This window comes from Populus euphratica, unplaced genomic scaffold (assembly GCF_000495115.2).
Source record: "Populus euphratica unplaced genomic scaffold, PopEup_1.0 scaffold584.1, whole genome shotgun sequence".
In the NCBI taxonomy this organism is placed as follows: Eukaryota; Viridiplantae; Streptophyta; class Magnoliopsida; order Malpighiales; family Salicaceae; genus Populus; species Populus euphratica.
Window position 1 is genome coordinate 9,006 of NW_011500457.1, and position 23,471 is coordinate 32,476.

Here is a 23,471-nt window from a genome sequence, read left to right on the forward strand (position 1 = left end):
AACCAAATAAAAACAATAAATACATATGTAAAATAAGAGACTTAATGACACTTTTGATGCACAATCACACCCCCCAACTTAGATTTTGTTAGTCCTCAAGCAAAACAAAACATAAAACCTTTGAAATAAAAGGAATAATAACAATCATAATTAGGCTCGATTCATCACACTTGAAGGACCTATCATGCAAACATTGGTATCTTTAACTTAGTGTACACAATAGCAAATAAAGAAAAATAAGCATACTCACATTCTTTAAATCAAGCATTCATACAAAATTTTCAAATTCAGTCATATTTATCGTGCAACCAACATAATTGATTCATACGAAAACTCAACTTGTAATCTTCCCTTCTCACCAACACAAACAAGGTAGCAAACTAGAGAAATATCTATATATTTTTTCTTTCTTTCTTTTTTCTTTCTTTGTTTTTTTTTTTGAAGATATGATTTATTCTTTGTTTTTAAGTAGTCACTTCCCTTTTGATGCGAATACAAATATTTGTGATGAATGCACCCGGTTACTCACAAGGTCACAAACTTAAAGTGTTTTGCATACTCATACATTTGTGATGAATACCCCTAGTTACTGAGCAACTCAAAACATTAGAGTAGATAGAACTTTGTATACATCCAATGTTTTAAGCATCAAATAAGTATACAACTGAGCAACTCAGTAACATTGGGTATTCATCCAATGTTTTAAGCATCAAATAAGTATACAACTGAGCAACTCACAACATAAGGCAAGTTTGGGCTTGAAATAGATCATAGATAGAACTTTGTACACACAGGAAAGAGATGTAATTGTGAATTATACAAGAGAACCTTTTGACCAACATGAAAGGATTTTTTAAGAATATGTTTATCATGCAAAGTTTTCATCTTATGTTTTGAAATTTTTGCATTTTCAAATGCATCATTTCTCAGCTCCTCTAATTCATCCAATTGAAGCTTTCTATTTTTGCCAACCTCATTTTCATTGTCATTGAATTGCCGAATGGCCCAATATGCACGGTGCTCAATCTCAACAGGGAGATGACAAGGCTTTCCATAAACTAGCCTATAAGGAGACATTCCTAAAGAGGTCTTATAAGCAGTGCGATATGCCCACAAAGCATCAACTAGTCATAGGGACCAATCTTTACGGTTTGGATTGACTGTTTTCTCTAAAATATTCTTGATCTCCCTATTTGCCAACTCAGCTTGGCCACTAGTCTGTGGGTGATAGGGGGTACTGACCTTGTGAATTACACCATATTTTCTCATCAAAATCCCAACGGGCTTGTTACAAAAATGTTTTCCCCCATCACTAATCATAGCCCGGGGCATGCCAAAACGAGAGAAAATATTTTCTTTCAAGAATTAAATGTTTTCTCCCATCACTAATATGCCAAAACGAGAGAAAATATTTTCTTTCAAGAATTTGACCACAACTCGATGGTTATTGGTTCGAGATGCAATGGCCTCCACCCATTTAGACACATAATCAACAGCTACAAGGATGAATTGGTAACCAAATAAACTTGGAAAAGGTCCCATGAAATCAATCCCCTAACAATCAAATATTTCCAAAACAAGGATGGGGTTAAGGGGCATCATGTTACGCCTAGTGAGGCTACCTAGTCGTTGGCATCGGTCACATGCAACACAGAAGGCATGAACATCTTTAAACATGGTAGGCCAATAAAAACTTGGCATCGGTCAAATGCAACACAGAAGGCATGAACATCTTTAAACATGGTGGGCCAATAAAAACCACACTGCAAGATTTTGGCAATGGTTTTCTTGGAAGAGAAATGCCCACCACAGGCTAATGCATGACAAAAATTAATGACACTTGGAATTTCATGATCAGGGATGCACCGCCTAATAATTTGGTCAGGACAATATTTAAATAGGTAGGGGTCATCCTAAAAAAAGGTGCGCACATTGCGCAAGAATTTTTGTTTGTCAAGTTTAGACCAATGAGAAGGAATCTGACTTATGGCTAGGTAATTTGCTATGTCAACATATCATGGAGAACCAATGTAGGAGACAGTACCTGCACAAAATAAATTTTCATCAGCGAAGAGTTCATTTATTGGAGATTCATCAATTATGGTCTCATAGCTTGAAAGACGAGACAAATGATCAGCCACTACATTCTCTACTCCCTTTTTATCTCGAATTTCAATGTTAAACTCTTGGAGTAGGAGGATCCATCGAATCAAACGTGGTTTGGCATCTTGTTTTGTGAGCAAATATTTCAATGCTGCATGATCAGTGAAAACAATAACAAGAGATCCAACCAAATAAGACCTAAACTTGTCTAATGCAAAGACCACAGCTAAGAGTTCTTTTTCAGTTGTAGTGTAATTCAATTGAGCATCATTCAAAGTCTTGCTAGCATAATATATGACATGAGGTTTCTTGTCTTTTCTTTGCCCTAAAACAGCCCCAACCGCAAAATCACTAGCATCACACATCAGTTCAAATGGTAAAGACCAATCAGGAGCTTGCATGATTGGTGCAGTTGTCAACAACCCTTTAAGCTTTTCAAAAGCTTCTTGACATTTTGATGTCCAATCAAATGGGACATCTTGTGACAACAAGTTACACAATGGTTTGGCAATGGTACTAAAAGAATGAATGAATCTTCGATAAAAACCAGCATGTCCTAAAAAAGATCTCACATCTTTCACAGTCTTAGGGGTAGTTAATTTTTGAATGACTTCCACTTTTGACTTATCTACCTCTATCCCTTTTGAAGAGACAATGTGACCTAAAACAATGCCATGTGTCACCATAAAATGACACTTCTCCCAATTGAGTACAAGATTGCTCTCTTCACACCTTTCAAGAACTTTTTCTAGATTCATTAGACACAACTCATAAGAATCCCCATAAACTGAAAAATCATCCATGAAAACTTCCAAAAAATTTTCCACCATGTCACTAAAGATACTCATCATACACCTTTGAAAAGTGGCTGGTGCATTACACAAACCAAAAGGCATTCTTCTATAAGCATAGGTACCAAAAGGACAAGTGAAAGTGGTTTTTTCTTGGTCTTCTAAAGAAATCTCAATTTGGTTGTAACCTGAGTATCCATCCAGAAAACAATAGAAAGCTCTTCCAGCTACTCTTTCAAGCACTTGGTCTAAAAATGGAAGCGGAAAATGGTCCTTCCTAGTCACCATGTTCAATTTACGATAATCAATGCACATACGCCATCCAGTTTGGATTCTAGTTGGTACCAGCTCATTATTTTCATTCTTCACTACCGTGACTCCAGATTTTTTTGGGACAACTTGGGTTGGACTAACCCATTTTGAGTTTGCAATAGGGTAAATGATACCTGCATCAAGTAGCTTAAGCACTTCACCTCTCACTACTTCCTTCATGTTTGGGTTCAATCGTCTTTACATTTGCCTCACAAATTTAGCCTCTTCTTTAAGATAAATTTTATGTGTATATAAAAGAGGGCTAATTCCTTTCAAGTCAGTAATTTTCCACCCAATTGCTTTCTTGTGTTTTCTCACCACTCTCAAAAGTTTTTGTTCTTGCTCTATGCTAAGTTTTGATGAGATCACAATAGGATATGATTCATCTTCCTCTAGAAATGCATACTTAAGATCACTCGGTAAAGGCTTCCTTTCTGGTTTATAAGGCTGAACAAGAGATGCCTCAACTTTCACATGGGGTGAAATCAAAGGCTCAAACGATGGGGTTCATTGACTTATTGACATAATAGGCATTGGATCTAGATAAGTCTCGAGTTCTCTTACTTCCTCATCAACATATTCCAAAGAACAAAATCTTTCATCATGAATTAAAGTTCTCTCCAATGGATCCTTGATCCACACTCTATCAAAGTGTTCTTGACAAACTGTTTGGATCAAATCTACCTCTCTAATATCCTCATGTTCCCCAATTTGTTTGGAGACATTGAATATGTTCATCTCCATAGTCATATTCCCAAAAGACAATTTCATCACCCCATTCCTACAGTTAATTAAGGCATTGGATGTAGCTAGGAAAGGTCTCCCTAAAATGACTCGGATGGGAGCATTAGAACCTTGAATTGGTGTGGTGTCTAACACTACAAAATCAACAGGAAAGTAGAATTTATCTACTTGGACCAACACATCCTCAACGATACCCCTAGGAATCTTGATTGACCTATCAGCTAATTGAATGGACCAACAAATCCTCAACGATACCCCTGGGAATCTTGATTGACCTATCAGCTAATTGAAGGGTGATTCGAGTAGGCTTTATTTCTCCTAAACCTAATTATTCGTAAACAGTGTAGGGTATTAAATTCAAACTTGCTCCTAAATCCAACAAAGCTTGATCTATCTTATGACTTCCAATAATGCATGAAATGGTAGGACAACCAAGATCTTTGTATTTGGGAGGGGTTTTAAACTGGATGATGGCACTAGCATGTTCAGTTAGAAAAGCTCTTTCTTTCACATTCAATCTCCTTTTGACTGTGCATAAATCCTTAAGAAACTTTGCATAAGATGGAACTTGTTTAATTGCATCAAGGAGTGGAATATTACTTTCACTTGTTTGAACAATTCATAGATTTCTGAGTTCATAAGATCTTGTTTAGGTTTCCCTAACCTTTGTGGAAATGGTGCTCTAGGAACAAATTCTAAATCACTCACTTTGACTCTAATTTTTCTTGAATCATCTCCTTTCTCACTCATCTCTTTCTTATTTATCTTGCCTTCTTTGTCACTCAAACTCTCATTTGTCACTTGTGTTTTGATTCCCTCTTCACTTTCCCTAGATTTCTCCTCCACAATACCTTTAGGAATCCTAAAACCTATACCTTTGTCAACAATCTTTCCACTTCTAAGGGTAGTGATGGCTTGGACTTGTTCATGGTTTGAAGGTTCACTAGGTAAGGATTCACTCATGTGTACCTGACCTCTAGGATTGGGCATTGGTTGAGCTGGGATTTTTCCCTTCTCTTGAATGCTTAGTGATTGAGTCAACTTAGTTAGTTGACTTTGTACCTGACCTCTAGGATTAGGCATTGGTTGAGCTGGGATTTTTCCCTTCTCTTGAATGCTTAGTGATTGAGTCAACTTAGTTAGTTGACTTCGAATGTCATCTAAGGTCCTATTGGTCTGGTCTTGGAATTTGTAAGCTTGGTTGTTGATTCCTCCTTGCGTTTGCATGAATTGTTGAAGAGTATCCTCTAGGGATCTCTTATGAGGTGGTTGATATGTGTTATGTGTGGGAGCATGAAATGGTTGGGGTGGAGGTTGAAATGTTTGAGGTACTGAAGAGCCCTCATTTCTCCATCCAAAATTTGGGTGGTTCCTCCATCCAGGATTATAGGTCTCAAAGTAGGGATTGCCTACTTGGTTAGGAAATGGCTTTCTAACATTACTTGAATTAGAAGTTTGGCCATATAGCACTTCCTTGAAGGCTGGAATGGTAGGACACTCAGTTGTCCTATGCCCTTTGCTCTCACAAATAACACAACTTTCCTCTTGTTGTTCTCTTATGACATGCACTTTTTTAATCTCAAGAGACTCTACTTTCCTAGCCAATGAGGCTAATCTAGCATTGAGGTCATTAGTCTCTTTCAATTGAAACTTCCCACTTCAATGAGAAATGGTGTTTCTAGACTCAACATGAACTGGGAGAGAAGTCTCCCATTGCTTTGTGTTTTCAGCCAATTGATCAAAAAAATCAAAGGCCTCACTTGGTTCTTTGTTATAAAACTCACCATTACACATGGTTGACACTAGCTTTTTAAAATCTGCAGTAAGAGAGTCATAGAAGAAACTCACTAACCTCCACATCTCAAAACCATGGTGGGGGCATGCATTTAACAAGTTTTTGAACCTTTCTCAAGCTTGGTGAAATGACTAATTTGGACTGCAAGAAAAATTCATCATTTGACGTTGTAAGGTTGTTGTCCTATGAGTGGGGAAGTATTTTTTCAAAAATTCAGCTTGCATTTCTCTCCATGTACCTATAGACCTAGGACGCAAGGAGTTTAGCCAAAGCTTGGCTTTATCCTTTAGAGAGAATGGGAATAATTTCAGCCGAATAGTTTCTTCAGTGCATGTTCTATCAATAAAAGTATTACATACCTCTTTAAAGTCCTTAATGTGTATATATGGATTTTTAGAATCCATACCATGATATGTGGGAAGAAGTTGGATCATGCCTGGTTTCATATTGAAAGCTTGTTGGTTCAGAGGCAAGATAATACACGAAGGTGTACTTTGTCTAGCTGGGTGAAGATACTCTCTAAGAGTTCGAAAATTAGGTTGATCATTGAATTGTGGAGGTCCATTACCTTGAACACTCCTTTCACCCTCTATATCTTCAACATTAGTCATGATGAAAAAATAATAATAATATAACAATTATATGAATATGAAAAGAAAGGAAAAAAGAAAAAGAAGATTGCAAATAAAAGTAAATGAAATGTAAAAGATAAAGTAATAGCTCAAAAATAAAAATACAACAAATTAGAAAATTCACACTTCAACTAATAAGCAACATTAACAATAATAAACATTAAAAGACAATTATAACAAGCATGAATAAAGAGGCGGTAATACCAGCCAAGTATTTCAAATAATAAATATAAGAAAAATAATTACAATAAAACAATAAAATAAAATAGACAAGAGGCGGTAATACCAGCCAAGTACTTCAAAAAAGAAAAAACAATACAACAAGATAAAATAAAATAAACAAGAGGCGGTAAAACCAACCTTATAATATAAACAATAAATATTATAAACTAATTAGAATAAACATCAAAAGAAAAATGGTTGAACCAACCAAAAGCTAACAATTAGTAGTCCAACAGCCCAATATCCGAAAAGTTGAGGTCAATTTTTTTTTAGGCGGTAAAACCAGCCATTTGATTTTTTTTTCAATTTTTTTGAGGCGGTAAAACCAGCCAATTGATTTTTTATATATGATTTTTTTTTGTTTTTTACAATAATCAAATCTAAATTTGTTACCTTTGCTTGCTAGCTCCCCGGCAATGGCGCCAAAATTGCTTAACCGCTTTTTATGATCGGTTTATTTTAACTCGCAAGTGCACGAGTATGCGATGTAGCAATTAACTCGGTAAGATCGAGGTCATATCCACAGAGAGCTAGATCTAGAAAATAAGCTAGGTAACAAAAAAAACTCAAGAGAAATTAAATTAATAATAACTTGGTTGAAAATAATTGATGAATTTGTTTTGAAAGATGAAAATGTGTAAATAGATTTTAAATGATAAGAAAAAGTAAATCTTGGTCCAAATCAATTTTAATGGTGATGTATTGGTGATTCCTTCAAGATATATAAGATAACTCAACCTAATATCAACGATGGTGATATTAGATCAGAAGATATTACAATGAAATTTAAAAGGTTGCTTAAGAATGAACAAGTACTTTCATATTAAGTAAGACATTGAATCAAGCAATCTCTATACCAAAACTAAAGTTTGTGCATAGAAATTCAAGATTATAACATTACCTAAATGGTTTCTAAAATTTCTTTGCAATAATAAATCATTCATGAAGAAAATGAGAAGATAAACATTAAGATTCATTCATATCTTAAAGAACTCACCTCAACCACCATCATCCTTGATTTGGATCCAAGAAAGAGATTAGCCAACCATGATTATATATAAGAACACTTTAATAAACATGAAATAACTTGAATTAAACTGAAATAATAAGTTTTACAAGCTAAAGAACCAAAATCTATAAAGAAGAACACAACACAATTTCAGAAAAAATTTGGACACAAATCTGATGCTAACTTTGGACAGCAATTTAGACCCCCTTAGAAGCCTTTTTTTTGAGATGGACACCTGAGTCAAAAGTTATGGGCAAAACACCAAAAGGTGTTCTGAAAAATGAAATCAGGATAACTTTACAACCACTTTGGTGCACGTTTTTCTTCCTCATTTATGAGTTATCTCTTTCTTCTTTTTGACCCAAAATAATGTAAAAATGTCCCCTCCAGCTTTCCATCCATGTGCTTGCCTTCTTGGATCAATGGATTACCCAAAATAAATTAATTGTTGTTGTGTGGACATGTAAGATCATAGATTGTGTTTGGGCTGATTTGAAGGTTGATTTGGGGCTTATTTGGGGCTGAATTTAAGCATCAAATAAGTATACAAATATACCTATTATTTGGGCTAAGATTGACATTGAAACCTTGAGTGTTTAATGGTTGAAGTTTGCACATAACATAAGGCAAGTTTGGGCTTAAAATAGATCATATGATATTATTTTCTAGAATTGGAATAGAATTGATTTTTGGGACAAATTTGGAGCACTTATTTGAACCAAGATTTGCTTCAATCTTAAACTAAATGTCTCTTCAATTCTTTGTTTTGAATTCCAACGTTGAATTTCCTAAATTAATTCATTTAAGCTCTAAAAACCTATCGAAACATTAAAACAAACTTCATTACTGAAAAGCACATCAATTATTATAAAAAAAACCAAATAAAAACAATAAAAACATATGTAAAATAAGAGACTTAATGACACTTTTGATGCACAATCACCAGCTCATTGGAGTACCCAAGATAAAAGAAAGTTCTTAAACGAAGTGAAGAAATTTTATTGGGATGACCCTTATTTTTTCAAATATTGTCCTGATCAAATATTTCGAAGATGCATTCCTGACAATAAGGTAAGTAGTGTCATTAAATTTTGTCATTCTAAGGCATGTGGGGACCATTTCTCGTCAAGAAATACAACTGCAAAAATCTTACAAAGTGGATTTTATTGGCCCACTATATTCAAAGACTCACATGCATTCTGCAAGTCTTGTGAAAATTGTCAAAAGTTGGGATCTATTTCAAAACGTCACATAATGCCTTTAAATCTTGTTATTGTTATTGAGATCTTTGACTATTAGGGTATAGATTTCATGGGTCCATTCCCTCCATCATTTGGTTTCTTATACATATTAGTCATAGTAGATTATGTTTCAAAATGAATAGAGGCAATTCCAAGTCGAAATAATGATTACAAAACAGTGATAAAATTTTTGAAAGAAAATATTTTAGTCGATTTAGAGTCCCTCGAGCCATAATAAATGATGATGGAACACATTTTTGCAACAAGCCATTTGAGTCTTTAATGAAGAAATATGGAATCACACATAAAGTTGTCACCCCTTATCACCCTCAAACAAGTGGACATGTAGAGCTTGCTAATAGGGAGATCAAACATATTTTGGAGAAAACAGTGAACCCTAATCGGAAAGACTGGTCTTTAAGACTTAATGATGCACTTTGGGCTTATCAAACTGCTTATAAAACATCATTAGGTATGTCACCTTATAGACTAGTCTATGGAAAACCTTGTCACTTGCCTGTGGAACTTGAACATAAAGCTTATTGGGCTATTAAAGCTTTCAATTCAAATCTGGATGATGCTAGTCAACTGCGAAAATTACAAATAAATGATGCATATGAAAATTCAAGAATTCATAAAGCAAGAATTAAAGAGTTTCATGACAAGAAAATACTGAGAAAAACATTCAATGTTGGTCAAAAAGTCTTGCTTTATAATTCTCGACTGCATTTATTTCCTGGAAAATTAAGATCAAGATGGAGCGGTCCTTTTATTGTGAAACATGTGTATCCATATGGGGCCTACGACATCGAGAATCCAAAAAATGGCAATGTTTTCAAGGTAAATGAACATTGTCTGAAAGTTTACTTTGACAATTTTTCAGTTGAACATGACTCTATTAAATTGGATGATCCTGTATATAAAGATTGATTTTTTATGTTTCTTTTTTAGTGATTTTTGCTAGTTTCTCTCACCCCAGTCAAATGGCGGATAACGGTACTCCGTGACTTAAGTTGGTTCTTTTAGTTCCCACAATAACTGATATTTGTTGCATATTGGATTATTACATTATTTATGTTCTTTTGTTAAAGGTAACAACTAAGGAAAAGGGATAGTATATAATTAAAAAAAAGAAAAAAAAAAGAAAAAAATGATAATAATAATAAAAATGTAGATAAGTTCGGTTTCGTAGCCTCCCTAACCTAAGCAATTAAGCCTTGATGGGTGTTTTAACACCTAACACCCTAAAGTCAATTGACTTGGGAGTTATTGGCCCAACGCTTGTTACATGGGTTGAGGAGAAAAGCTTAAGGGAATCAAATATTGCACTATCTACATATCAGTATCTACGACCCGAGTTACTAAGCTCGTAGGGGTGTCTTGATACCTAATGCCCTAAGACCAACTGGTCTGGGAGTCATTAGCTGAAAGCTCGTTACATGGGTTAAAGATGCATGGTGTTTTAAATTATATGTATATATATTAAAAAAAATACAAAAATAATAATCCCAACCTAAGGAAGTTAACCTTAAACATTAGAACAAAAATTTTGTTTTCTTCCAAGAAAAGCCTCATAATTATGTGTTGATACATTGAGCATAAAAGAAAGGTTTATGAATATCTTGTTAAGAGGTATTAAGCAGGCATATAAATTTAACGATAGTTTGTTTATTTGGATAGATTAATGGAAGTTAAATGATAACTACCTTGCTTTGTGGAATTTGCAAAGTATTTTTCTATTTTAACGCTTTGATTACTAGGGAATAGTAATAAGCTAGTTGGGGGGTGTGATTGATACTTAAAAATGTATTTTTATCAAGGTTTTATATCATCATTTTGCACTTGAAGTATCAATAACTCCTTAACTAAAGCATGTTTTATAATAATATATCTAATAATATAAGATACCTTTAATTTATGGTAAATGTTCATTTTAAATACAGGCCTATCACATAAATAAAAGGATTGATTGATAAATTTAAGAATTGAAATTGAAAGGATAAAGAGATGACCAAACTTAGAAAAGAGATGTCGGTGCAATCCAAATTGAAACATTGTTTGGTAATTGGGTCATATCTGGAGATATAGATCTCATATTTAGGTCTACTTTATATGGATGGAAAGGTAAGACATAGGCCTACAAGTTTCATATGGATCCCAAGATCTAAAAAGGCCATTTTCAAGTCCAAATTATTGCAACAACAAAGAAGCCTGAATTTGTCCTCCAACCCGAGCACCGTTCAGTATTTTGGCCATATCTAGAGTTTTAGAAGTCAAAATGAGCTGAATTTTGTACACAAGAAAGCTGAGACAATTTCATACAACTTTCTTGTTTTTAAGTGGTCCAATTTTGACGTTATCAATGACGTTTTTGGCAGACAAGAGAAGATAAGGATTGTCACTAAGTTAAGAGTTGGTCACCCACTCATCAATTAGTCATCAAATCAATAGTTTCCAATTTTTGCCCATAAAAGGAGGCATTTTTCATGCATTTAGGCATCTTAGTTTCCAGATCAAGATCATTTATGCCTTTCATTTACTTAGTTAACTTTTATCTTATTTATGTTCTTATTAAGTTTATTTATTTTTCTTTCTTTCATTATGTCTAAGTAAGTTTATTATGTCAAGGTGAAAAGGTTACACTAATGGTGTAAGAATAAGTCTAGTATAAATTTATTATGGACTTTAATGTTTGATACTAACATGTTTTGTATTTGTTATCTTGTTCACTCTTTAATACTTTGCTTGTTAAATGACTAATCTTGATTTATGTTGTATAACACTTGGTACAACAAATGCTTGGCACTTTCATAGCCCATACTGTATGGTATAACCGACACCTGAGCTATGAAAGGAACTTCATTTGTTGTTAACATAAGTTATAATCATGAATGTTTGACGAGATTTACAAGTATTAGCATTAATCGAATAAGATGACTAATGTAATCATGTTAACAATCTATAATCGGATTGGAACCTCCTTTGTGTGTGGTTTCCAATTGAATAATAAGAGTTTATACTATACTTGTTTGACATATCATTAGTGGATCCTCTAACCTTGACATTTGTTATTATCATTGTTTAATCATTACATTAATATTCCATCTCAAAGTTCTCATCTTCTCTTTCTTCTTCTTTTTCTTCTTCTTCTTCTTTATTATTATTATTATTATTACTACTACTACTACTATTATTATTATTATTATTATTATTATTATTATTATTGTTGTTGTTGTTGTTGTTGTTGTTGTTATTATTATTGTTACTATTGTTGTTGGTTATAATTGTTGTTTATAATTTGTACAATTAACCTCCTTGTGGTTCGACCCCAGTCTTGCCGGGTTATTTATTACTTCGACACTCCTGCACTTGGGAGAAGACATCATCCTTTTAGTTGTGTTAGTCATCAAAATAATAATTTCTAATTTTAGCCTATAAAAGGAGGCATTTGTTATTAGTACTTAAAAGTGCATTTTTTATCAAGTTTTTATATCATCATTTTGCATTTGAAGTATTAATAACTCCTGAACTAAAGCATGTTTTATAATAACATATCTAATAATATAAAATACCTTTAATTTATGGTAAATATTTATTTTAAATGCAGGCCTATCACATAAATGAAAGGATTGATTGATGAATTTTAGAATTGAAATTTAAAGGACAAAGAGATAGCCAAACTTAGAAAAGAGATGCAGGGACAGTTCAAACCGGAACACTGATCAGTAATTAGGTCATATTTGGAGCTGTAGATCTGGAATTTAGGTCTACTTTATATGGATGGAAAGTTAAGACATAGGTCTACAATTTCATATGGAGCCTAAGACTTAAAAAAGCCATTTTCAAGTCCAAATTATAGCAACAACAAAGAAGTTTAAATATGTCCTTTAGCCCGAGCATTGTTCAGTTTTTGGCTCATATCTAGAGTTCTAGAAGTCCAAATGACCTTAATATTTTACTCAAGAAAGCTAAGACAATTTTCTACAACTTTCATGTTTCAAGTGGGTCTAATTTTGATGTTATCAATGACTTTTTGGGTAGACAAGAGAAGATAAGGATTGTCACCAAGTCAAGTGTTAGTCACCCAGTCATCAATTAGTCATCAAATCAATAGTTCTCAATTTTGGCCTATAAAAGGAGGCATTTGCCATGCATTTAGGCATCTTGGTCTCTAGATCAAGATCATGCTCTTCTTTCTCTCTTTGTATTTTTTGTATTGCTTATACTTTGCTTTCATTAATATCAAGTTTATGCCTTTCATTTCCTTTCATTTGCTTAGTTAACTTTTATCTTATTTATGTTCTTATTTTGTTTTTTTTGTCATTATATTTAGGTAAGTTTATTATGTCAAGGTGAAAAAGTTACACTAATGGTGTAAGAATAAGTATAGTGTAAACTTAATATGGACTTTAATGTTTGATACTAACATGTTTTGTATTTGTTATCTTGTTCACTCTTTAAGACTTTCCTTGTTAAATGACTAATCTAGATTTATGTTGTATAACATTGGGTATAACAAATACTTGGCACTCTCATAGCCCATACCGTATGGTATAACCGACACCTGAGCTATGAAAGGAACTTGATTTGTTGTTAACATAAATTATAATCATGAATGCATGACGAGATTTACAAATATTAGCATTAATCGAATAAGATAATTAATGTAATCATGTTAACAATTTATAATCTGATTGTAACCTCCTTTGTGTGTGGTTTCTAATTGAATAATAAGAGTTTATACTAACATATCATTAGTGGAACCTCTAACCTTGACATTTGTTATTATCATTATTTAATCCTTATATTAATATTCCATCTCAAAATTCTCATCTTCTTCTTCTTCTTCTCTTTTTTTTTCTTTATTACTACTACTACTACTACTATTACTACTACTACTACTATTACTACTACTATTATTGTTGTTGTTGTTGTTGTTGTTGTATTATTGTCATTAATAATTTATACAATTAACCTCCCTAGGGTTCGACCCCGGTCTTGCTGGGTTATTTATTACTTCAACACTCCTGTACTTGGAAGAAGACATCAATCTTTTAGTCGTGTCAAGGTTTTAATCCATTCGTGCTTGGGATGAAATGCAACGACAGTTTTTAAAGAAGCTTTTCCCATCTCACATAACAAATTCTTTCAAAAGACAAATCACCACTTTCACTTAAAAACCAGGAGAAACATTTTACCAATGTTGGGATAAGTATCGAGAATTGCTTAATACTTGCCCTTATTATGGTTTTGAAACATGAAGATTGGTTTCATATTTTTATGAAGGGTTAACACTTAGAGATAGGCAAATAGTTGAGTTAATGTACAATAAAATTTTTGAAGATAAAGACCCTGATGAAGCAATGAAGTACTTAGACTTGTTAGCTGAAAATGCTCAAAATTAGGACACCGCGGGTACTTATGAGGCACCGAATAAAACTCAACCTCATAGATCTAGTGGAAGTATGTGCAATCTTAGGGAATATCATGACCTCCAAGCCAAGTTTGCATCTTTAGCTAAAAAAGTCGAAGCATTGGAATTGAAAAGGAGTGGTTAATTAAAATCTGTTAAACTCATTGTGTGTCAAATATGTGAAATAAATGAACACTCAACCAATAACTGTGCAACCTTGCCTTCTTTTAAGGAATGTCTCCATGAACAAGCCCATACTTTAAATAGTTTCCAAAGAGCCAACCATAACCTATACTCACAAACATACAACCCTGATTGGAGAAATCACCCAAATTTAAGTTGGAAGAGTGATAATAACAATGTACAAGCTTCACAACCACCGTTTCAAGCACACCATAATTTCTAAAATTCACATGGATATACACCTCCTCATGCTCCAACTCCTAGAAGAAATATTAAGGAAACATTGCGTGCATTCATTGAAAAACAAGAGACAATCAATACTCAACTTGCTCAAATCATGATAGATTTTAAAGATGCTCTTGTAAAATTGACATCTACTCTCAGTTTTCAAGAGAAAGGTAAGTTTCCATCTCAACCACAACAAAATCCCAAGGGGCAATAAAATACAAATGCAAGTAGTTCCGGAAGTTAACAAATAGATCAAGTCAAATCAGTCACTACTCTTCATAATGGTAAGGTTATTGAAAAACCCACTCTTGAACCTTGTGAGAAAGATGATGAGTCAATCTCTAAGGGTAAGGAAGGGGTTGAATCTGAAATTTGCAAAGAAAAGACTGATTCCCCGCCAGCACTTCCATTTCCTCATGTCGTGACCAAATAAAGGAAAGTCAATCACAATTCTGAAATCTTTGAAACTTTCAAATAGGTAAGAATCAATATACCTTTGCTGAATGCTATTAAACAGGTTCCTTTCTATGCTAAATTTTTGAAAGATCTATATATTATGAAGAGAAAAGTGAATGTGAAAAAGAAAGCCTTTTTAGCCGAACAAGTAAGTGTCATTCTTCAGAACAATAATGCTTTAAAATATAAAGACCCTGATTGTCCTATAATTTTTTGCTTTATTGGAGAAAATAAAATTGAAAAAGCCTTACTTGATCTTAGAGCCAGTATGAATTTATTTCCATATTCAGTTTTTCAAAGTCTCAATCTAGGTGAGTTAAAACCAACTTCTGTAACTCTTTTACTTGCCGATAGATTTGTAAAAGTGCCTAGAGGAATAATTGAAGATGTGTTAGTACAAGTTGATAAATTCATATATCCTGTGGATTTTATTGTCTTGGACAAACAACCTGTTGAAGTATGTAATTCATTTCCTATTATTTTAGGACGTCCATTTTTTGCAACTTCTAATGCATTCATTAATTGTAGGAATGGACTGATAAAGCTATTATTTGGAAACATGACATTGAAGATGAATATTTTCAACATTTGCAAGCAACCTGGAGATGATAATGATTTATAAGAAGTGGACTTTACTAAAAAATTAATTCATGATCAATTTTAAAGCACTTCTAGTGAAATTGAGATTGATGAATTTAATGATTTGCAAATGATTTATTTTCAGGAAGAATCAAAAGCAAGTAATTGGAGGTTGACACGATCAAAGAGTTGATGTCTTATCCCAAGTGCAGGAGTGTCAAAGTAAAATAACCCGGCAAGACCGGGGTCGAACCACAGGGAGGTGAATTATATAAATTACAAATAAAGAAAAAGATTTGAAGAGAATAATAACAGAAAAGGAGTTGAAGAAAGTTTTGGGATGTGATATTGATGTAAGGATGAAACAATAACAAAACATATGTCAAGGTTATAGGATTCACTAATGGTATTTCAAATAAATATAATATAAACTCTTTTTATTACTCAACTAGAAACCACACACAAAGGAGGTCCTAATCGGATGATTTCTCGTTATTAGCTCATTATAAATTACTAACATGATCATATTAATTATCTTATCTAAGTAATACCATACTTATAAATATCATCAAGTATTCATGTTGCTAGTTTATGTTAACAACAAATCAAGTTTCTATCATAATAACGATTTCGGCCGAAAACTATGAAAGATCAAGCATTTGATGTACCAAATATTATACAACACAAATCTAAATTAAACATTTAATAAGCAAGGCATTAAGAATTAGTAAGATAAAAAGATAAAACATGTTAATACCAATCTTTCTTGGATATAAACATTTAAAGCTCATGTTGAGTTTATATTATACCTATTCTAACACCATTAGAGAAACCTTTTCACCTTGACATAATTAACTTAGCTAAACATTAAAAAGGAGAAAAACATAAATAAGCAATATAAGAACATAAACATAATATAAGCTAACTAAGTATAGGAAAGGAAATGAAAGAGCATAAACAAGAGATTACTATAGCATGAAAGAAAACTTGAACATTACAAAGATGTAGAGAGAAAGCAAGAAGATAACTTTGATCTGAAAATTAATATGACTAAATACATGGACAATGCCTCCTTTTATAGGCTAAGTTTCAGAACTATTGATTGATTGAAGAATTGGTGGGCATCCATTGATTTGGTGGCTGGTTTTTGACATTAATGGCTGCTGGTTTTTTGATATTGTGGGCTGATTTTTGATATTGTTGGCTGGCCAAAATGTCATTGCTCACATCAAAATTATAGCCAACTGAATTGTGGAAGCTGTGGGCAATTGTCTCAGCTTTCCATAAAAAAAAACCAGAGCTCATTTGGACTTCTAGAACTCAAGATATGAGCCAAAAACCGAATAGTGCTTGAGCTGCAGGACAACTTCCGACGTCTTCGTTGTTGCCAAGATTTGGGCTTGAAAACGGCAGAACTGAGTCTTTGACTTCATATAAAAGTTGTAGGTCTATGTCTTACCTTTCCATCGATATAAAATGGACCTAAATCTGATAACTACAGCTCCAGATATAAAGTGGACTTTATTGAAAAATTAATTCATGATCAATTTCCAACCACTTCCAGTGAAATTGAGATTGATGAATGTGATGATTTGCAAATGATTTATTTTCAGGAAGAATCAAAGACAAGTAATTGGAGGCCACAAATTAAGGAATTGCCACCATGATTAATTAAGTCCATACCTTCAAGTGTTCAACCACCAAAACCTGATTTGAAGCCGTTGCCATTCAATCTCAAATACTCATTTTTGGGAGAAAATGAAACTTTTCCGGTAATAATCTCTTCCAAACTCAATGCACATCAAAAAGGTAAGTTATTACAAACTCTGAAAATGCACAAAAATGTATTAGGATGCACCATAGTTGACATAAAAGGAATTAGTCATTTGATTTGTACACACAGAATTTATTTGGAGGAAAATGCTAAACCCTCTAGGGAAATGCAACGAAGGCTAAATCCTAATATGAAAGAAGTAGTGAAAAATGAAGTCATTAAGCTTGTAGATAATAAAATCATTTATCCTATTTCTGACAGCAAATGGGTCAGTCCTACCCAAGTTGTACCCAAGAAGTTTGGAGTCACTGTGATAATAAATGAAAACAATGAGTTAATTTCCACTAGAACTGTTACTGGTTGGCGCATGTGCATTGACTTTAGGAAACTTAAATTCAATTACTAGAAAAGATCATTTCCCTTTACCTTTCATGGATCAAATCCTAGACAGAGTTGCAGGTTATGAATTTTATTGTTTCTTAGATGGCTATTCGGGTTACAACCAAATTGAAATTGCATTGGAAGATCAAAAGAAGACTACTTTCACATGTCCATTTGGTACTTTTGCATATCAAAGGATGCCTTTTGGATTATGTAATGCACCAGCCATGTTTCAAAGATGCATGCTTAGTATATTTAGTGATATGGTTGAACATTTTCTTGAGATTTTTATGGATGATTTTTCTGTTTTTGGCGATTCATTTGATGATTGTTTAACTAACTTAGAAAAGGTTTTGACCAGGTGTGAAGAGAAGAATCTTGTGCTGAATTGGGAAAAATGTCATTTTATGGTAACAAACGGCATTGTACTTGGTCACATTGTTTCATCAAAAGGAATTGAGGTTGACAAATCTAAAATCGAGTTAATTGCAAACTTGCCAATACCAAAATCTCTTAAAGATGTTAGATCATTCCTGGGAACATAAAAGGAATTAGTCCTTTGATTTGTACACACAAAATTTATTTGGAGGAAAATGCTAAACCCTCCAGGGAAATGCAACGAAGGCTCAATCCTAATATGAAAGAAGTAGTGAAAAATGATGTTATTAAGCTTTTAGATAATGGAATCATTTATCCTATTTTTGAAAGCAAATGGGTAAGTCCTACCCAAGTTGTACCTAAGAAGTCTTTAGTCACTGTGATAACAAATGAGAACAATAAGTTAATTCCCACTAGAACTATTACTGGTTGGTGTATGTGAATTGACTATAGAAAACTTAATTCAATTACTAAAAAAGATCATTTTCATTTACCCTTCATGAATCAAATCTTAGAAAGAGTTGCAGGTCATGAATTTTATTATTTCCTAGATAGTATTCAGGTTATAACCAAATTGAAATTGCATTGGAAGATTAAGAGAAGACTACTTTCACATGTCCATTTGGTACTTTTGCATATCAAAGGATGCCTTTTGGATTATGTAATGCACTAGTCATATTTCAAATATGCATGCTCAGTATATTTAGTAATATGGTTGAACATTTTCTTGGGATTTTTATGGATGATTTTTTTTGTTTTTAGCGATTCATTTGATGATTGTTTGACTAACTTATAAAAGATTTTAAGCAGGTGTGAAAAGAAGAATCTTTTACTGAATTGGAAAAAATGTCACTTTATGGTAACAAATAGCATTGTACTTGGTCACATTGTTTCATCAAAAAGAATTGAGGTTGACAAATCTAAAATTGAGTTAATTGCTAACTTGCCAACACTAAAATCTATTAAAGATGTTAGATCATTCGTAGGACATTTTGATTTTTATAGAAGGTTCATCAAAGATTTTAGTATAATATCTAAGCCCTTAAGTAACCTTCTAACAAAGGATAATATTTTAAATGGACTGAACATTGTGAAGAAGCCTTTGTTAAACTTAAAAACTTGCTTACTTGTGCTCCTGTCACTCAACCTCCTGATTGGTCATTACCTTTTGAAATAATGTTTTTTGATAATATTTTTTCTTTTCACTTTTCTTGTATATAACGTTGTTGTTTTTTTCTATTTCTTCTTCTTTTGTTTTCTTCTTCCATTTATTCTATTCCTATACGTGCATGAGAGTGTGGTCACGTACATTAAGTGATAGACTTTATAGGGTATCCTCATTATTTTCAGAAAATATGGCCGAAGAAGATAAACAGTCACTTCATAATGAGAATAATGAAAATAGTAGTGTAGAACACTGAGAGACCACTAAATCCCACAAGAACAAGTACACCATCATGCATAGTTTTTTTGCCTGATGCATCTCATTTTAATTTTAAACCAGACATTATTTAACTTTTACCTTCTTTTTATGGCTTAGATTTAGAAAATCCATACTTGCATTTAAGGGAATTTGAGAAGGTTTAAAACACCTATAATAACTCAAATTGTAGCATGAACATCACTAGATTAAAGCTTTTTACTTTTTCATTGAAAGATAAAGCTAAAACATGGCTATAAAATCTAAGATCAAGATCCATTGAAAAGCAAGAGACAATCAACACTCAACTTGCTCAAAGCATAACAGATTTTCAAGATACTCTTGTAAAATTCACATATGCTCTCTGTTTTCAAGAGAAAGGTAAGTTTCCATCTCAACCACAGTAAAATCTCAAGAGGCAATATAATGCAAATGCAAGTAGTTCTGGAAGACAACACATTGATCAAGTCAAATCAATTATCACTCTTTGTAGTGGTAAGGTTATTGAAAAACTCACTCTTGAACCTTGTGAGAAAGATGATGAGTCAATCTCTAAGGGTAAAGAAAGGGTTGAATCTGAATATTCCAAGGAAAAGACTGATTCCACACCAGTACCTCCATTTCCTCATGCCATGACCAAACAAAGGGAAGTTAATCACGATTGTGAAATCTTTGAAACTTTCAAAAAAGAAGAAATCAAGGATGAAAAAGACATTAAAAATGTTATCGCGGATCATTTGTCAAAATTAACAATAGATTCAACATCCGACATCACACCAATCGATGATGACTTTCTTGTTGAATCTTTACTTTCTCTTAGTTTAATGCCTTGGTTTGTTAAAAATATCAATTTTCTTGCTTCAAGATTTTTTTCAACCCATTTGGATAACCAAAATGAAAGAAAGTTTTTGAGCGACGCGCAAAACTTTTATTGGGATAATCCTTACTTATTCAAATATTGTTCTGATCAAATATTTCAAAGTTGCATTCCCGATAATGAGGTAAGTAGTGTCATTAAATTTTGTCATTCTGAGATATGTGGGAGTCATTTTTTGTCAAAAAATACGACTGCAAAAATTTTACGATATCGATTTTACTGGCCCACTATGTTTAAGAATTCACACCCATTCTGCAAAACTTGTGAAAATTGTCAAAAGATGAGATTTATTTCAAAACACAAAGAGTCTTTTAGATAATCTTCTTTTAACTCTCAAGTCTCATCATAGTAGAGTTAAGTATCATGCAATTCAGGACTTATGAACCCATTTTCATAAAGAACATGCTTGGTATAGTTTTGAGAATCAGACTAAAAAAGATCCTGTTTGCTAATTTTTAAGAAAACTGGATGGGAAGTCTATCCTCGACCTATAGAGGGCGTTTAAGCCATTCTTGGATGTAAAACCAAGGAAAGATGTGAGCCATAATCACAACTACCTATACATACACATGTTTTTTTAAAATAAAAAAAATAGAGAGAGAGAGTGTGAGACTCCAGCTGACCTACATATAGGTGGTATGATTGTCTTTTTAATTTTTCATGTATAAAATCCTCTTTTCCTTATATTTCTACTCAACCCATACTTTCAACAAATATAAAAGTGTGTAGAAATGACAAGTTCCTCAGGTCATCATATAAAAAATGTTTGTATTTTTTATGGATCTAGGTCCTGGGAAAGAAAAAGAGTTTTTAGAATTAACAAATTATTTTGGTCAAGTGCTAGCTGAGACAAAGATTCATTTAGTATACAAGGAAGGCAATTTTGGGTTAATAGGAGGTATGTCAATAGTTGCATTTTTAGGAGGTAGTCAAGTTTTAGGGGTCATCCCTAAAGCTTTAGTATAAAGGGACATTATTGAAAAAATAATTAGAGAGGAACTACAGGTCTTTACAATATCTACTCGAATGAATATAATGTTTAACCATGTTGATGTCTTTATTACCTCGCTAGGTTTATACATGTTTAGACATATATAGACATTGCATTGTTTAGACATGTTTGAATTTGATTATTAAAAAGTTGTGATGTAATAAGAGGAGGATATCCTGGATAATAGGACAAGTAAGAGATTTGTTAATTGGGGATTATGGAAGAAAAGTCGATAACTTGGTATCTAAAAATATAAAGGAAACTCTGTCGAATTTTTATTAATTACAAAAAAAATCCCTAATCTTAAGTGAATTATTATGTCTTTACTCTTTGTTTTGAATACCAATGTTGGGGTTGTTATATGTTTATTTATATTTCTCTTCTTTCATTATATTTAGTTAAGTTTATTATGTCAAAGTGAAAAGGTTACACTAATGGTATAAGAATAAGTGTAGTGTAAACTCAACATGGACTCTAATGTTTAATACAAACATATTTTGTATTTGTTATCTTGTTTACTTTTAATACTTTGCTTGTTAAATGACTAATCTAGATTTATGTTGTATAATACTCGGCACAACAAATACTTGGTATTTTCAAAGTGTAACTGTATGGTGTAACCGACATTTGTGTTATGAAAAGAACTTAATTGGTTGTTAACATAAGTTATAATCATGAATACTTGACAACATTTACAAGTATTAATATTATTCGAATAAGATAACTAATGTAATCATATTAACTATTTATAATCTGATTGGAACCTCCTTTGTGTGTGGTTTCTAGTAGAGTAATAAAAAAAGTTTATACTATACTTGTTTGAAATACCATTAGTGGATCCTCTAACCTTGACATTTGTTTTTATCATTATTTAGTCTTCCTATTAATCTTACATCTCAAAGTCCTCTTTCACTTATTATTATTATTATTATTTATAATTTATATAGTTAACCCCTCTATGGTTCAACCTCGGTCTTGTTAGGTTATTTATTATTTCGACACTCCTATATTTGAAAGAAGACATCAATCTTTTGGTCGTATCAATACTCTTTAAAATTTTTATTTAATTATATGAAATTAATATAAAAAATATTTAATGATTTGAAAAAAGCATAAAAGTTTCTTTTTTAATCATTACATTTTTCTCCTATTAATGCATTCTTTGTTTCTTGATTTTTTTAATATTTTAAATAAAAAACTTATCACAATCTCAAAAGTAAATTTTGATAAAAAAAATAATAAATTGATAATTTTGATATGGATGCATTAAAAAATATAAAAAAATAAAAATTTAAAAATTATATAAAAATTGTATTAAAAAAATAAAAAATGGATATTTCATCCATATTTAGAGAATTACTTATATTAGTTTCATGTATAATGATTTAAAAAACAATTATTAGTATTACCATAAAAGATTATATTTTTAAATAATGGTATAGTTGGATAATTATTTAAGCTTCATTTAAATAAATTTATTTTAAAAGAATCTAAGTATAAAATGCAGAAGGAGAAAAAAAATAATGAAATAAAAAAAATTAAAGGGTTAGGTGTGCATAGATTGGACGAATAGACTAGCGATCTTATGCCACATTAAAATCCAACAATGCTTGATTTTTATTTATTTTTCTTTAAGGGTAAATAACACGTCATCTATCCTATTATTTTTATAAAATAGGTAGATGGTGAGTTGGCTGTTTGAACAAACTATATTTCATTATCTATCATGTTTTTTGGGCTCTAAAAGTACATTCGGTTACTAAAAAAATCAAGGTTCAAGTAACCCAAAAACTTAAATTTCAATTACTTTCACCAAAAATATCATATGAACCGTTATAACTCCAAAAATGACAACAAAACACATTCTCAATAGCTTAAAATATCAAAAATAAAATAGAATAAAAATATTTCTAGAGTTTTGATTTATTTTTTCTTGTATTAT